The sequence below is a fragment of the Calidris pugnax genome, unplaced genomic scaffold, assembly GCF_001431845.1.
Source record: "Calidris pugnax isolate Ruff unplaced genomic scaffold, ASM143184v1 scaffold95, whole genome shotgun sequence".
Taxonomy (NCBI): Eukaryota; Metazoa; Chordata; class Aves; order Charadriiformes; family Scolopacidae; genus Calidris; species Calidris pugnax.
In genome coordinates this window covers 3,245,630-3,262,132 of record NW_015090885.1, presented here as the reverse complement: position 1 = coordinate 3,262,132, position 16,503 = coordinate 3,245,630, and the positions used below count along the sequence as shown (strand labels likewise).

Below are 16,503 nucleotides of genomic sequence, written 5' to 3'. Positions count from 1 at the left end.
AAATGTGATTTATAATTTATTGGCCATAAAAGTTTTATCACAGAAACAAGAAGAATAGGATCTATGTAAATATGAAAAAGCAAAGTAAACACTTTCATCAGCTGGGTGAAGAGAAGTGAGTAAACTTGGATTTTTTTTTTATTATTATTATTTTTTTAAAGATAGCTGCTATCTAAGAGACATACTTATAAGAGTGTCTCATAGGAAATGTAATTTCTTTCTGCTTTGGTAGTAAACTGTGATGTTCTCTAGCATGTACTGGTGGTGTTTATCCAAGTCAATGTTCTCTACGGCAGACCAATGTGTACAGTAGGTAGAACAGCCAGTTCCCATATTTATTGTATTCAGATAGCTAAGAAGTCCTGATTTCACCCTGTGATTTTTATAATCAGTCTACCTGAGTTACATGTCACAGTCTTGACAGAACTGCATCTTTAATAAAAAAAAAGGATGTAAGACTCAGAGGCCATACAAGAAGAACACTTCAAGCTTTCTAAACCAACTGTACTAACCTGTGAGCAGGGCTCATGTACAGTCTTAGCATAGCTAAACACTCAGTATCTTCCCTTCACTTTTAATACAGTGAAAATATGGGTTACATCTATGTCTATTTAAATATATGTACATACGTATAATTAGGAATCTTATAAGCTGTGTTGTTCTGATTCATTCAGGATTAGTTGTTAACTGTGAGAAGTTGGTTACAGTCATGACTTTACTACAGATCAATTTGGCAGGGGGTACAAAAACCAGGCCTAACAAGCTTGTTAATAATGTTAACTGTATTCCAAAAAATATCCTGATTTCTCTGATTTATGGAACCTTACTAAATTATGCAGCTGCCAAGGCCTCACTTAGTTAAGAGTACGTGTCTCTGGAAATGGGATAGATTGCAGCAGCACGTAGAAGAATAGACAACTGCAACTTGAGACTGCAGGAATACTATATTTTTTGAAAAATAAGTGGGCTGACATAGGTTGTTCTCACAACCAAGTGGGAGGGGAGGTTTTTCAGAAATCTTCAAGGATACATCCCTGAAAGCCTTAGCTTGCATCCCTCCCTGAACAGAGCAAATACCAGGTAGGTTTTATACAGTGAAATGATCTCGGTGACCCTGATGCTTCCTTTTCTCTGTTAACCCCACTGGAATGGTCTTTCTGTATTTTTCATTAATTTATTTTCATTATTTAATTTTTTTTTAATATTTTTTTTTTCATTTTTATTGATGACCAAGGGGGAGAATGTTTAGTTTATTGCATGTGGGACAGCTTGATTAATGCTAAACTATCAGTAAATCAATGAGGTCTTTAAATATTTTGTCCCTTTCAATTCACAATGGAACAAAAAGAAAATCACTTAGCAACCTAACAACGAGAAGCTGGACCCTGAACATTTGTTAGAGTGTCTACTGTGTTTTTGTAACTTAGCCAATTCTTTAGACAGTCTAGTCTTTTTTTAACCATCTAATACTTTCCCCATTAGTGTTGCTAAACAACCCCTTTCTTTGATGCGCTCTTCAGATGCCTGTCACAGACTGTATTTAATTTTGTTCTTACTTTGAAAGGCTGTAATCTTGTTTCTCTTTACTCTGTTACAGCTGTGTAAATTTAAATGAATTTACTTTCTTCATAGATTTATGCAGCCAAGAATAGAATTTCATCACCCCAACATGCTCACGATCAAGAATTTGAGTACGGCAGACAAAAAAAGTTGATGAATGCTAGGTAATTCTGGGCATCCGGCTATTTCGTTTAGGCTTGTAAATGGGAGTTGAGCGCTCTGTAAAATTTGGTGATCGTAGCTAGGACTAATAGTACTGCCAGTGGATAAGGAACACTTATCTTTGAAACTTTTCTACTTTAACTGTTACAGATAAATCTTTTTGGACAGTCTGGTCCCTGAAGAAGAATAAGAGTGTGAAGTACCTGAACTACATCTTCAGTGAAACCTTGTTTGAGATTTCTGTTTTCCACCAAAATGTAGTGCTGTCAAGACAGAAGTTTCTCCAGAATTCTTCCAACACATTTTCTTTAGTTTATTATGTATTTTATTGAGGAATATTTATGGAAAGAGCCCAGGTTCTTTGGATTTATTCTAAAACTTCTCACTTTCCCTAATTTCCCAATTATCTTTCCCATGAAGAAATAAAAGTGGTGGCTTTAAAACTGATTTAGTCTCCTGTGTACCCTGAGATTAATCCAAGAATTACTGAATATTGACAGTTCTTTGTTGTGCAACAAATAAATTTTAATTTCAGCAGAAAATATGGACTTAACACAGATATTTTCTCAGAGAGACTGTGATATACTGAGGACTACATGAAAAGCACAAGGAAGAATTTTAACTGAATTGAGATCCGCTATAATAGGTATTTAACAACAAAACCTCTTTCTCTTTACACCCCCTTTTAAATTTGTGAAGTAAATATATTTGTATTGAAAACAGTTTATTGATGTTTCCCAAGGTTTTCTACAGTATTATTTTTTTCATTCAAATGCTCCAGTACAAAAATGTTAGATTTCTAGGTTATCTACTTTGTAAGCAGTTCATCTTCCAAATCTGCAGTCGTGATCCTTGCCATGCTGCCACCCCTATTGCAATATCCTTACTGATTTCTTTGTCTTTTAGTTATGAGACATGATTGGATAGTTTAGCTATCTGAAGTTATTTTCAGAATTACTAATGCAATTCTATATTTAGCTTACTCATGATTAAAGCTACTGTATAATATTTAACCCTATTTAGAGTTGCCGGCAAGGTTCTCCCTGAAAAGCTAATAATTTGGACTAACTTAGAGTAAAAGACTAGTTTATGATCACAAGTGTGACCCACAGGAATTTTGCTCCCTGTGTTGAGGCACATTATAAGCTCTGTTTAAGAACATACACTTAAATCTGCACCTATTAAGACTAATTCTTGTCTCATTTATGCTGGTATAAATCACATTGAAATTAGTGGAATTACATTGCTTTTACAGCATTCTACTGAGAGCAGAAGAAGGTTGATTAAATTCTTGTTAATTGACACTAACTGGCAGTAAGAACTTGAAGAGGAGGAAGTTTTTAATAAAAACATTAAATAGACAGATGATCCATCTAAACTGGTCAAAGGCATTTTCTTTTTCTTAAAATGCTGCTGCCTTATTGTTTGTATCTTAAAGGTAATTTCTAAACTAAAATCAGCTTGCCAGTCTTGGACTACGTAGAATCCTAGGGCATCTTCACAGTTAATGCTAGGTTTGCTCTTCCATGCTCACATAGCTTTCATGTTGGTGACCTACCTCTCCAGTGTCAGTGCTAATGCAACAGAAAACCTCCAGAAACATTTTCTTCCCAGTTCTGTAGCTGCACTCCATTGCTCTTGAATTTGAGTGTCTACCAAATATTTTTCTAGTCCATTTTCCGTTCTTGAACTGCAAACCTGTGTTTTCCTGGTTACACTCGCACATTTGTAAGAACTCTCTTACTACTCCTCTGCCTTAACACCCTTCTAATTGTGATGTCAAACTCTTTATTAAAAGTTTGAAAGTCATGCCTTCACGACTTTTCTTGTAGCACACACTCTGATGCATTTTCTTGTTCATCTAGATGTAATGGAATTGTGTTGACTTGATATTCAGAATTTATTCTGAGTATACACACAATATGTTTGTATATATATAATATATATAATATATACAATATATTTATACATACACACAATATATTTATGTATATATTTGGATTCATTTATGATATCTGGAGCTAATGGTTCAATACAGCATTGATGATCTCCAGATAGGTGACTTGTCTTTTATCACTTTTTGCAGTCACTGAACATCAAAACTTTCCTGCATCCTTCACATGGAAGTTTTTAGGATCTCTATATTGACCTCCAGTGAAAATAAAAAGACTGAGTTCTTCTGAAAACAGTCCACCCCAAATCCTGTAATTGCGACTGGTCCTAGTTACACAGAGTATAGGTAGCCAGCAGAGACTGCGTTGCACCACAACCCAGAACCTGAGGCTCTCAAACTCGTGGCATAATCCTGATATAATCTGGCCATTCTTTGGAAACATGGTGCTCAGCTGCGCATTTGTCATTGCTTGAAATTTTGCAAATTAAGGTTAAACTTTGAGAGAGTTTTGCCTTTGATTGCCTTTGATTGCCTTTGTTGATTACCTTTCTATATCCTGAAGCATACAAAAGTATATTTTTTTGGTAGATTTTAATGATTTAACTGTGTTACAAACCCCACTACTGTCACTGGAAATCTTTCCACAGTACAGCATATGTATAACTGCCTCCCTAATTATTGAAGGTGATTTTATATGTTTACTTTCTACAGGATATGGCTATACTAAATGCTTAGAGTACTGAATATTGAGTCTTACTCTGTGTTCCAAACTGCTGAAAACATTTATTTTCAATTTAGGTTTAAATTAGAACTACATGTTTGCAGATGCAATATTTAAGATGCAATTAATCATGGATTAAAAATGTGATTCCAACCCTGCTCATGACCATTTATTAGGGATTTAGATGTGTGTGTACAAATTATACCCACTTCCTTCATAATTTTTAGTAGTTTCGTCTCCCCAGTGGTAGACAGTGCATGCAAACTAGTGGATGCAAACTAATGTTTAACATAGTTGCTTGGTGATCTTAATATTTTTCATACTGAATTTATTGGGTTAATATTTTCTTGATATGTAAAAATTTGGAGATGGCAGGAAGAGGCAAAAAGAAACTACTCAACTCTGGCTTCTTATTTATTCTTCAGTATTAATATCTATTATATTTTTCTCAATTAAAATCAAACCAACGAGTTCTCAACTAGAAGATTTTAGAATAAAGTTTGTCACAAAGCAGATTTTTGTTTCAGTTTAATCACAAATGTGTTAAATTTAAATCTTTTACAAGATGACTAATAAAGAAGCCCTAACACATACGTGCTTATCTTTAGCAGCATGAATGTATTGCCATAATAATAAAATTCCATAGTTTTCTTAATAAGTGAACATTCATTATTTTAATTCAATGAGTTAATGTCATAGGACCCTTGCTAATAGTAACCACAGAAAAAGAGACTTGCAGAAAGTGTGTATTTCTTTTTCATATTCAGTTCCTGATTTATGAATATGTTGCTATTTAGAAACACTAGTGAGATTTTTAGCTTCATCCTCTGTAAAATCTGTGCAGAGCAGCCAGGAAGCAAGAAATATCAGTAATTTACATTATTGATTTTCCAAATATTGCTGCACCAAATTTAGGAAAAAAAGCTACGTAACAGAGGGGAGGTAGGTAGTACAGTTTTTTAAGAAGCATTTATTCTCTTGGATAAGCAGCACCCCTCTTGCTATTTTCATCATTGTTTTCCCTATTGTCAGCCTTTCTAGACTTTCTGCATATTTCCCCTGACGTTTATTCTTCAGAAAATATATGACATTTAATAGTAACCCGTCTGAAATATAACTCTTCATTTTCTTCATAGACTACTTCAGGCCGTCTGCACACTTTACCACATTAAGGGTAATTCCCTGGTGTACCATCCAGCTTATCAGATGTTAATTTTGGCAAATTTGTGGAGATAAAAATTTGGGAAATGCAGTTTTCTACTGCAATTCCAGGTGCAACATCATCTCCATGTACCTGGTTAGAACAGGCATCCATTAGAGTGAATGAATTAAGTCTGAGTAGTAACACCAGCAGGCTGAGGAAATGAACAAGAAATCTGGCACTCTCTCTTAAGGGTCCCTGCCTACAAGAAGCCTGAGATACTATTTTCCTCACTACTTGAAAATGGAGCTTTGAAGGACACCTGGCTTCCTGGAAGGAAGGGAGGACCTCTAGAAAAGCTCCCAGGCTACTACTACAGCAGTGGAAGGGAAAAGAAAAGAAAAACTGTTAAAGGATAATACCTTTGAAATTCTAGACACCATCTGGGGTCACATTTTCTCTGAGATATGCTTGTAATATTTCATTAATTTCATTTTCTGGACTGATTCCAGTAATGGTCTTCTTACTATCTGTTCTTTTTCTTCATGTTTGTTCTCAGACTGCTGTTCAATGAGTAAGCTAAGTAAGGACTTTCTGTCCTTTCTATGGGCCTAACTGTCAAGGTGTGTATCCTTGTTAATATGCAAAAGGTCGTAGTGATCAAGTCAGCAAACAGCAATGTCTATTTGCTTAGCCCTGTCTTAGAGTAGGTGGGAACTTGGGGGCTGGTTTAGTGCTTTTTGGGGGGGTTGCGTCTGTGTGGCTGTGTGCTGTAAGGGAGGGAAGGAGAGAAGGATCCTACTGATGTTATAAAGAGTCTAATTACAAATCAGCGAAGTTCTCCGTGACAAACTCTTATGGATAAAAATTTGTTCTCTTTCCCCTCCTTCCATCTTTTCTCACAAAGACTGTTATGGTTTGGGTGCTGAACAGCAGAATCAGCCTACAATAGCTGGTATTCCATTATTTATGTCAACATTTTTCTAATGTTCTCCCTGAATTTTCCTGCCCTTAGTTTGTAGAGAAATTTCTAGTCAATCCGTGAGAATGAGGGGTAGATTAAATACTTCAAAAGACCTCTGTATTTTGAACCAGGCCATTTGCTGGTACGTTAAGGATCTTTTACTTTATTGATGGAATCTCTTCACTGATCAGAAAAAAAAAATAAATTCCCAGATATGTCCAGGATTTAGAATGCCATTTCCTATTAAGAATGATCTCTTATCTAAGGTTTTGAAATGGATAGACAATGGCACTTAAATTTTTAATGATTTGGATTTGGTTTTTTTTAAAACAAATAAAAAAACCCCACCCCAAAACAAAGTAACAACATTACGTAACATATACCACAATTTCTTTAGCTTCCATGTGTGCCTCCAGGCTCTGACATAGATTTTCACCAAAAATTATAAAAATTACAGCAATGGGGCTATTTTCACACAGAAAAAAAAAATTACTGCTTTTTGGAAACGATATAAGTAGAAATCTTTCCTTTGTCCCTGGTTATTTTAATTCTTTATCATCTAAAAACTTCTCAGGTCTTAACAAATTTGGAAGGATCCAGCCATGATACTTGAGCATCTGGAAAATGCAGATGAAAGGAAAATCAAAATGAGAGGTATTTTAATCTAGTAATAAAGATGCAAAGGAAGAGCACAGAATTAAGATGTTATTAGATGAAGAGCCAAAGCAGCACCTCTTGTTTAGTTTTCTAGAACAAAAAAACCATAAAGCAGGACTGGCATCTCATGTAATCTCTAGTTATTAAGGTTTTAACAGGTCTCATACGCTGACAGCTCTTGTCCTGGCATGAGCATCTAAGCAAATGAAAGCTCTTGATCCAAGGACATGATACTTAAACTCCTCTAGACTTTCTTAGGATTTTCTAGTAACTCTCAAAATGTTTAGGATTTTTCAGCCGAAAAGCAGTTGCAAGAATGAACCAGTTCTACCTTTTCAGTCCTGTGTATTAAGTTCCACCGGAAAAACTTAAAAGAGTGACCAACAGGAGAAACCGTTGAGACTGTTAATAGGTTTGTTTAAATTGTTTTTTTCTTCTGCTGTACTTAAATTAATCCTCAATCTAGTTTTATAATTTTAGAAGATCTTTTAGTATACAGCTAGTCTGACTATTGTTGTTTGGATACCCTGACACACTTGACAAAGAACTGACATTTTTGTGTATGACTGGCTGTTTTCCAAGTGAGCAAAAGAAGTCATGTTTATGCAGCAAGGTTTGTTTAGAGAAATAAATTAAAAATGCATCTGTAAATAAATGCTTTATTCAGTATAAGCAGAAAAAGATAAAGATTTATACTTGCAAAACAAAAACTTCCAGACAGCTCCAGCAATAGAATTAACCAGTGTAATCTTCCTCCTAAAAGCTAGACACTTCCCTGTTTTGGAACTAAATATCATACATATTAGTTATAACAACAAGGGTATTTCCAGTCAGTTGCTTGTTAAATATTTTTCAAGAAAAATTCTATGAGTCCATGTGGCATTCTAATGCCTGATTTAGATTCAAGTTACTGGAAACGTGAAGTAGAAATGGAAGGGCAAAAACCTCTCTTTATCTTAAGACTGAAAGGAAGACACTGTAACACAGTAAAAACTAATTCTTGGAGGAGGACTTTTCTGTAGTGAGACCCTCACAATTTCTCTAAGACATAGTGGGAGACATTTGTAGAAAAGTCATTAAAGGGAATTTTGATTGCATTTTCCTTATTTGCTGTCTTTCCTATAAAAATGATTTAAAAAAAAAAAAAAAAAGTAGTTCAATGTTTTCTAGCTCATAAACACTATAGACTGTTTGGTATGTTCCCTTAATCTCTTTGACTGGTTCTTACTCAGGTTTTCCTTTTATGATGTCTTCCTTAGAACGCCCTTTCTTTCAAACTAGGACTCCACCTTCACACTTGTCAGTAATCAAACCCAAAAGAGAGTAGAAATGATTCGCATTTATTTTGTGAATTGGACTAGACAGCAGGCAGTCATTCAGAACAGCTCTGAAGTCACCTCTAATCCATACAAGTTTTCCAGCAGTTTACCTTAGAAGACCATAGAACCCAGGCAGGACAGCACAATGCTGTAATGCGGCAGGGATTCGCCAACATTGAGACACCAGAGATGTTCATTGAAGCACACAAGGATAGTATAAAACTATCACCAGCACCAGACATATAAGACATATCTATATTTAGTTCTGAAGTGGAATTAAAATTCGTTTGTTCTTGCTCTGACACAGATCTTTAAACATTGTTACCAGATAGATCCTTATTGGTATAAATAAAGTCTCTGAATTTTTAGCGCCCGTTATTTCTCATAGGACATACAGGGTAGTGTTGAATAAATACATTGTGTTGTTTGGAACACTGTGTGGAGAAAATATTTTATTGGTGGTGAGAGATACCAAATGTGCAACTCTGACAGTACATATTGGTATAATACTTCTCTGCCAATTATCCTTTCAATTTCCTTTCCTTTTCCACATTATGTTCCTTTTTCACACTGATTTTTTGTAATGATTTTCAATTGGCAGGTGTGTTATCAAGAAAGCAAAATGTCACTCATCAGGTGAGCTGGAAACACCTTGCTTTTGTGAAAGACAGAAGCTTCTCCCTCCCAGCTCCCAGTAGTTTCATACTTGAGGACACAAGGGTGAAGGGCTTCAATCCTTCATGCTCACAAGATGAGGAATTCAGCAGGCACCCAGACTTTGCCATGCAGAAGACACTAGCTGCCAAATCTGAATTCTAGAGTCTGCAACCATCCTGACCTATTGCCTTTCAGAGAGATGCTCAAAATAAGGTGGTAGCAGGCAGCAACTACGTTCACAGAAATTATTTTGCATCTTTGAGAGGGATGAATTCTCCCAAACAACCATGTGAATATTTTCATACCTGCCAATTTTACTGGGCTTTGAATGTCAGGTATTGGCAGCTATAGATATAACTTCATTTTCTGTCTCCTTAGATTGCTTTCTTTATAGAGGATCCCAGAGTGGTCCACATGAAATTGAATACAATACTCTCAGCTCTAACAGACTTCATAAAATGCCCATCTCCTTTCACTTTGGAGTAGAAGTTCCTCTACCATAGTTTTGATTATTTTATTTTATTTTACTGGGTAATTGCTCTTTTAGTGAGATTTAGAGGATGTCAAAGTATAGATTTGCACAGAGTAGATTCCAAGTCTGGTTTTGCTTCAGTGTTTTGGAGTGATGAGGAGAGGGGTCTTACTGATAATAAACAGAATTTGTAATTGAGCTAGTATCAAAGAGTATCTTTATATACCTCGTTCTGAATTAGTGATGTAAAATGTGACTGTCATATTTATCAAGAAGGTAAATCTTGCCTATTATTCCTTTAACCCCCAAAGAATATATTCAATATGAGAAAGTGTTACTGTATTGTGTGTACTACTGTGTGTTGAAAAACTCATACAGAACTACTATTAAATTTTTGTAGCATCACGTTTTGGAAATCATACTTTGCAAACAAAACCATGATGTTCAAAGTGAAATTGCACTGTGTTATGACAGATAAGGAGCTTCATGGTACGCACTTTTGACATGACTATGTGTTTGAAGTTCAAATGATTGAAGGTATGTATTAATCCATATTATTTCTACTTTCATGCCTGGCATTTAAAATGTCAGGCATGAACCTAATTCTATTGTGATAAGTACAGGCTTTGAGTAGTATAAATTTAAAACCCTGTAACAACAACAAAAATCACTCAGTATCTAAAAATAATAACTTTCTAAGAACATAAAATCACTGATGAGTTAAAAGGTATTGAACTGGTGATAGAGTTTTACCTTTAGGATGATTCCTTCAATATTGCTACTGTTCATTTTATGCTTCCTTCTGCTACTACAATAGCATATTTATTTCTCAAAATAGATATGCCAATTAAGGAAGATTTAACCACCACTGAGCAACAAATCACAGAGCTAAAAAGACATTTCTGTTTTCATAATATATTGATTTGCTAAGTACTGAATTTTGTAATGACAAATTGAATTAACACAGACTCTGATGTAAGGGATCTTATAGAAGTTCTAAGGGGAGGCTATAGAATATATCAGACACATGTGAGAAAGCTTGCATATAGTTCTGTATTTTCCTGAAAAGTTTATAAGAACAATAAACAGCCATACCTATATGTTAATGTTCTGCATTCTGTTGTGGTACTCTTGATTATTTCTTAATGCTGTATTGATCCTTGTAAGCCACATGACCTACTTAAGGCAATTATGTCTGGCACTGATCTTCAGAAATGTTTAGGAGGAAAGTGGAATTGAAAATCAGATTGTTAAACCAATGTGTAACTCCTTCAAAATGATGACCCGAACATTTCTTTGAAACCATGAAAATATGTGCTAATATAAAAATATTTAGTACACAATATTTGAAGTATTTTGGATGTATTTTAAGATAATTAATACTGCAATTAATATGTTGAATAAAAAAGTGAGGATTTTTTTTTAAATATTAACAAATGTTTTATCTTTCCCAAAACATACCTATACTGTGAATTTTTATTTCTTTAATAAAAAATACTTTCATCATTGAAAGCTATTTTGATCAGCTCTGCACAACATTCTGACCGAGATCTCCGGTCTTTTACTGTTTTGGTGACTATTTTGGTGATATATTGAAACCCACAGATTATTTTAATTTGAAAAAGGATTTAAAAAAATATTTCTCTAAATAACCCTTCCCTCCCCCCTCCTAAAATAAGACCACCAGCCCTTAGGTCTTGATTCTTATTGGTTTACATCTTTCATAGTCATGCATAAATGAACAAATATTAAATCAGAAAAAAAATATTTTAAACCCACTTTAATATAATCCCGATTATCTCTTTGCAAAGAAAAATTTAATGAGGTTCAGAGATATAGGCAACTGTCAATTCTCCTGTCACATGCTCCTCCATCTAAGACAATATCATAATAGTATCTCAAATTTGGGGTGTATTTCTACTTGCTTTTTTCTCTTGCCTGATGTGTTTATTCTGGGTTCTGTTGCTGGCCTGATAACTGATCCAGTCTTCTGAAGCTGATGAAAGCCTTTTCAAAGATTCTGATGGCTTTTGGTTTTTTGTTGCTGTGAAACTTGTTTTGTCATTCATTTATACATGAATCACTCTTAGGAATAAAACAACTAAGTTCACATTCAAAAACATCAAGCATGTGTTTAAACAATAATTATAAATTATAGTAAACATTTTTCACCCTTTTGGGGTATAAGATGTAAATTAAGAAGACACTAGAGTGGCTAAAGAAAGTATCCAGAAGTCAAGAGAACCCCAAAGTTAAGTTGTAATTGCATACCTTTCTCTCTGTTTTGTAAAAATAAGTTCTTAAGAACTGAAGCCTGGAAGAAGAGAGTTTGTAATGTAATAGAAAAAAAATTAATTTAGATTTTGCTTCTGTACTTCGTGTACAAATTTATTTTTTTTAGGTTCAGCCCATCAGACAAAAAGACAGTAAAATGATACAGATCTCCTTCTTGAGGTCAGCCCATCAGATGAAAATTGAGCTCAGGGCATTAAGAGGAAGATTTAATCCTAAATATCTTTTCCTACCTCAACTCCAATTATAGCTTGTTCACTGAATGTTGAAGTGAACAGCACTAAAGGTAAAAAAGCAAAGTAGCACAGAACATGAGAGAGTTAAAGGTTTTCCTCACTGTTAGAGAACTGTGAGTGTCTGATGGAGAAGTGTCTATGCAGCTTAGTATTTTTCTTTTTTTTTTCTGAGTGCTTGCCCTTCCACAGGAATTTTCAGCTTCCTTACTCTTCCAGAGAAGTAGATCTCTCTTTTTCTGATATTTATTGAGTAATGTTTATGAACACCTACACTAGTTTATTGCACAGTTCAAGGCTTTTTTTCTATATTTGTTCCCTTGAGAAAGGTAAGACTCACATTGGAAACACAGATGCTGTTCCCAGTATCGAGCAGGATACTCTCACAGACCTGTTGTGTGATGGAGCCTAAATGCTTGATAATGCACAACTTCTGTGTATATTTAAACAACAAAAATCTATTGAAAGTATATTAAAGAGGAAGAGATACTGAATAATTTGTGGCTTACAGTAAGCTGTTTGATTATATACCCATTTAGATGAGTTGACTGCATCAATCTGAATTGGAAAGTTGAGTCAATTTTCTAATACTTCTAATACTCTTGACATTTTCTCTTATACCTATTGGGTTTGACATTTTTCTAAGTTTTTTTCTTTTTTTTTTTTAAAGGGTAAACTGCTACCTTGTGAGTGTGAGCACCTCCTGCAAAACTACACACATTCAAAAAAAACATAAGAATAAGAAAACCTCTGTTATTCTATGGTCTATGCTACCAAAATAAAAACTTGGTCTTGTACTTAACTTTCATTTTCCCTGCTAATTCTCTCTGTATATTCAGAGTTCATCCATTTTATTTTATATTTAAACTAATCTTAGGTTATAATGCTAAAATGTTGATCTGATGCTTTAGCAATTTGAATTCTTAGTTGTAGCCTTCAAAAAAAAAAAAAAACCCATAAAAAACAATCTCCAAAACAAACAAAAAAATAAAACCAAAAAAATCTGGCTGAACATCCAGAATCCTATTTATTAATTGCAGTAACTTACAGCAGAGCAGTTAAAATGCACCTGTGCCACACATGTGGCCTTGGTACGCTAAGTATTTTTTTAAACAATTACAAAGATAATTCTTAATAAAATAACAGACATCTGGTCCATTCTGAACAAAGGATCATAGAAAATCTCCAGATTGAAACAGACTCTCTAGTCTATTATGCTATATTTGGAGGTAGTCTAAACCGGTTGCTTCTAGAGGAGCCAGAAGTGATCTCTAGTGTGTTACGGCAAATGAACAACTGCTCTGCTCTCTGCTTTTTCTAGGACTTCTGTCAGAAAATTAATTTTCACTGTAGCTTACATAACAATTAGAAAAAGTTGAACTATGCTTTGAAAATTTTGACGTTGTTACTATTAGTGTTTTATTGCCAAAAATCAAACATTTTTGAAGATGTGGTAGCTGTTTGTAATGATATTAACTTTGTACTTGAACAAACTTCAGCATATGAGTTTGTCATATACTCGGCAGGCATTTGCTGTTCATTTTAGTCATGGCTTGACTGCTTTTTCTGTGCATAATTGGGAATAAAGACCTTGCAGGAACGAGAGAGAGTTTAATTATGAATTTTAAGTCATTGTGGAAATAGTGTGGTATCAGGGGTAAGCAGGTGCTCTGGAGACCTTCACCACAGGTAGACCTGTTCAGGTTGGATATTAATCAGCTATTACATGATAAGAACAGTTTCAGAAAGTTTCTGGAAAAAAAGGCATTTCTTCATCCAAAATTATTTTGTTTCTTTCTTTCCCTTCTCATAAATGTTGATGATTACTTTAAAAATGTCTGCAGTTACATAAAGCCATGAAGGTTTTCAACATATACCATCTTCATGTACCTTTGGTGACTTCACTGATGTTAAAGGAATAAAAATGCAATTGATATATTCACTCACTTGTGATTCCATGTTCTTACATTAACACAGCAATGCTTTCATCCCAATTACTTCAACACTTCTGAACACTTAGAAGCTAAATTATTTCCTTACTACCTCTTTGTGTCATCTTGTCTTTTATGTGGTTCAATCTTTTTAAAAAATCTCCTCTCAACAGTATTAATAAAGAATGTTATAAAAAATTAAAAGTTCTGATATGTCTTCAGCTTGCTGTCTTCTTGTTTCAGTTTCTTACATTAGAAAGAGTTTACATTTTTCCACTGGTAAATTAACACTCAGGTGTTACTTTGGTGTGCTCCTTCTGTCAAGACGGAGAAGATGAAAATATTTTCCCTCAGACAGTTAGCAAGAGAGATTGGATTGGCCATTTCCAACTTAATGTTATAAAGAAAAAAAAAAAAAAAAAAAAAAAAGGACTGGAAACTGGATTTTACTCTTATTTTCAAAGTAATCAGCTGAGCTTTAGCTACAGTAGGCAATTTTGGGAGCTTTATGTGGAAGTCCGTGAAATGGAGAAAAAATATCATGTAATGAAATAAAAGCATTAATAAAGCGGTACCAAATACAGAGTACTAGTATCATCATACCACATGCATCCTTCTGGCCTACACATTACTCACCATAATAGAAAAAGACCAAAAGAATACAGAACAGGAGAGAAAAACAAAATTGAAAAACTGCCTGCAGCTGATGGCAGGGGCAGCTGTGGATGGCAAGAATATAGTTCATTCACCAGTGTTATTGAAGGAAGGAGTAAAAGTGAAACCTTGATACAGAGGGAAAGAAAAGGGGCAGTTTCCATTAATGGAGAGTTAAAGATCTACCCTCAGTCTCTTAAATTACTTTTTAATAGAAATTCAGTTAAATATGCACTGAAGTCTCATTGAAATAATTTTCAGGCTGTGACATGGTTCCTCTTGCCATTCCCTGTGTAATTGGGACTACAGTTTTGCTGCATGTTTTGAGCTGAAGCCTCCCAGGAGTTTAGTGACTTCTGCTTCCAAAAGCAAGGGCAAATTACAAAGAATATCCTCAGATCAAATGAATTTCTTCCCTACTGTATCCTTAGATAGTGACTGGGGACTTCAATAGCCCAATGAATTTGTCCTAATCTGATAACTAAAAAACGAGGTACTTCATTAATATTCCCTGTTTTGAATATTTTTTCTTGTCCTTAGGCCTTAAAAAGGTTGAAAAAAGTTATATTACTTGATCTTTCTTTTTTTTTCATGCCCTTTTTTATGTTGCTGATTTCTACTGTGATATGCGCGCCTCAAGATCAGGTAACTGTTCACACACTATTTACGCTACTGTAACTCAAGACAGTTTGTTTCTCCTCCCATTTATTTGGGCGATCACAATCATAACTGTGCCATTCTATTCCTCTTGCCCTCTTACTGATGAGTTACATCTGAAGGCTGATGTGAAATGTAAAAGTAACATTTTCCCTGTGAATGCTACTTCTGAATTGTATTTGCTTTAAATCAGATTCACCATCTGGCAGCCTTATTCCGTGTTCCTGCTCAGGATAGAATGTGGATAGAATTATCTAATTGAAAATAAAGTTAATGATAGACGACTAAATTCTATCGTATTTCCCTAAATGCTGAAATAATTTACTATTGTTAATACAAGTCATAAAACAAAATTCCTCCACAGCCGTCAGTTCTGGCTAGAACATTATTCAGGGTATCATCATCACCTGTTCACTGCTTGATTAATGTGCTCGAGTTTGGCATGTTTAAAGAATATAGAAGGGCTAAGTTGCTTGAGTCATGTGGGGTCTTTGTCTTTTTAATTTCTTCAACCTCTTTCAAATTCCAGAGCATTCTCATGCTGCATGTCTTTTGTTTGTTCAGATATCATTCCCTGAACAAAACTTCCTCTGCACAGTCACTCAGTAAAGATATAATGCAGAGGCTAAAAGTCATAAAAGCTTTCTGCAATTCTTGTTTGCTAAGCACAGAAAAAATAACCTACTGGATGTGCACTCAAACCACTCAGTATTTCTTTCTTCTTCTTCCCTCTTTACCACCCCATGCTCAGATCCTATTGTATTTATGAAGAAGCAATGTGCTTTAAAAGCATGCTAGAGATTGATGTGCAAATACACAGCATGAACATTTGCATGTTACTTCCTAGGATACTCTTTGTGCTTTCCTATCATTTTATAGAAATGAAGGTTGTCTGAGCCTTGAGAAATGAAAAGTAAAGCTTATGCATGCCCGTGTGCAAAATGGATTTTAATGACCTTTATTAACTTCAAGAAAACAAAGCAAACTCTGAAAGGACAAAAAAAAATCTATTCAGCCAAACTTCTGAAAGTTAGGTTTTGCAGTCCTAGGGTGCATTCATGGCTGTCCTCATCAGAGAATTTTTTTCAGCTGAAGGAAATTATAGTTCACACTATGTATTGTTTTTGTCTTTGCAAGAACAAAGCTTTCCACAGCAGGCATTTTCCACTATATCTGGTGGGGCCTTTGT

General features: G+C 34.7%; 1 long non-coding RNA gene across 1 annotated transcript; it reads left to right on the top strand.

The window, feature by feature from the left end:
* Positions 1 to 1,023: 1,023 nt before the first annotated feature.
* On the top strand, positions 1,024 to 1,948 carry LOC106891029. The gene is made up of 3 exons (XR_001412619.1): positions 1,024 to 1,080; positions 1,633 to 1,724; positions 1,873 to 1,948. It is a non-coding gene; the product is annotated as an uncharacterized LOC106891029 (long non-coding RNA).
* Positions 1,949 to 16,503: the final 14,555 nt, after the last annotated feature.